This window comes from Trachypithecus francoisi, unplaced genomic scaffold (assembly GCF_009764315.1).
Source record: "Trachypithecus francoisi isolate TF-2019V2 unplaced genomic scaffold, Tfra_2.0 Lachesis_group3, whole genome shotgun sequence".
Taxonomy (NCBI): Eukaryota; Metazoa; Chordata; class Mammalia; order Primates; family Cercopithecidae; genus Trachypithecus; species Trachypithecus francoisi.
The window spans coordinates 2,178,911-2,180,744 of NW_022681468.1; the positions used below are offsets into that span (position 1 = coordinate 2,178,911).

At 50.3% G+C, this 1,834-nt stretch overlaps 1 non-coding gene across 1 annotated transcript; it reads left to right on the forward strand.

Moving 5' to 3' along the window:
- Positions 1 to 358: 358 nt before the first annotated feature.
- Positions 359 to 463, forward strand: LOC117071662. The gene has a single exon (XR_004432427.1). It is a non-coding gene; the product is annotated as a U6 spliceosomal RNA (small nuclear RNA).
- Positions 464 to 1,834: the final 1,371 nt, after the last annotated feature.

Here is a 1,834-nt window from a genome sequence, read left to right on the forward strand (position 1 = left end):
AGTTCCACTGATCCCTAGAGCAGGGTTATGACACCACCAGTCTCTTTGCTAAAGCATAGCAAGAATGACCTTGACTCTAGTTCCCAATAAGTTCCTAATTTCCATATGAGACCTCCTCAGCCTGGACTTAACCATCCATATCACTATCAGCATTTTGGTCACAACCATTCCACAAGTCTCTGGGATGCTCCAAACTTTCCCTCATCTTCCTGTCTTCTTCTGAGATTTCCAAACTGCTCCATCCTCTGCTCATTACCCAGTTCCAAACCTACTTCCACATTTTCAGGCCTCTTCTCTTCTCTTCTCTTCCTGGTACTTCCTGGTCCCAACTTTGGCATTGCTATAAAGAACTACCTGAGTGCTCACTTTGGCAGCACATGTACTAAAACTGGAATGACACAGAGAGCATTAGCATGGCCCCTGTTCAAGGATGACAAAGAAAAATTAAAAGGAAAAAATTTAAAAAAAAAAAACTACCTGAGACCTGGTAATTTATAAAGAAAGGAAATTTATTTGATTCACAGTTCTACAGGCTGTATAGGAAGCATGGCTTGGGGGCCTCAGGAAACTTACAGTCATGGCAGAAAGCAAAGAGGAAGGAGGCACATTTTACATGGCCAGAGAAGGAGGAAGACTGGGAAGTGGGAGGTGCCGCACACTTTAAAATAACCAGGTCTCATGAGAACTCACTATTATGAGAACAGCAAAGGGAAATCTGCTCCCATGATTCAGTCACCTCCCACCAAGCCCCTCCTCCAACATGGCATTTGGGTGGGGACACAAATCCCAAACCATATCAGTGGGGACTTGGGTGGGCAGCACAGGGTGGGCGTGCAGCAGGGTGGGCGTGCAGCAGGGTGGGCACGTGTGGGCAGCCCTGGGTGGGTATGGTGCCAGGTGTGCACATGTGCGGGCTTTGCAGCCAGGCATCCTGGGTTTGAATCTTGGCTTCACCGCTTCAGAATTCCAGGGCTGGGAGCAAGTGCCCACCTCCTTTCCTTCACCTATGAATAGGGATATATGTAATTTGCATCATCTTTATCAATTTACTGTGAGTGCCTAGTGGGCGGAGTGCCTGATGAGGGCCCCCTGTCATCACTGGTGATGGTTTTGTTATTATTGTTATTGATTTGCTGGTGGCTGGAGGCATTAGGCACACTGCCGACAGAGGCTGAAGAGGCTGTTTTTTAGTCTCATCTATTTAGTTCCATCCTTTAGTGAATCTCCATAGCTCTCCCACGTGGTGTGCTTCTTGAGCCCCTGTGAGTCTGCAGTCACCTGCCTTTTGCCGGAGCCTGTGCACGACATCTGGGCTGATTGTGGCATTGTTGAGCCACAACAAAGCCCCCATCCACAGCAGCCATAGGGCTGTGTTGTTAAGGCCCTTAGAGCTAATTACCTCCAGACCACATTCTTCAGATAAGGAGCATTGTTCTTTGACAGCTGAGGATGGAAGTGGTACCTAACATGCAGCTGCACTGGCTGTGAGGCTGGAGGCCTCAGACCTGCTCCTCTGTTGCCTGGGAGATGGCCAGGGAGGCCATGGCAGCAAGGAGGCAATGGAGGGTGGGGCCTAGACTCTGACTGAGAAGTTGATTGGCAGGAGCTGGAAGGCAAAGGTCACAGGAGGAGTGGGCTGGGTCTTTGTGCCACCTGTGTTCTCAGCACCACCACCAGCATCCCCACCCCCACCCCCATCACTCCTACCATACCAAGAGCTCTCCACCTGCCTACCCTGAGTGTCCTGAGACCCAGGGGCATTGCTTCCGCATCCTGCCACAGGCCATGTGCTTGGATTGGGTGCTTTTAGAGAGAAAGCTGGTGTCAGGCTGAG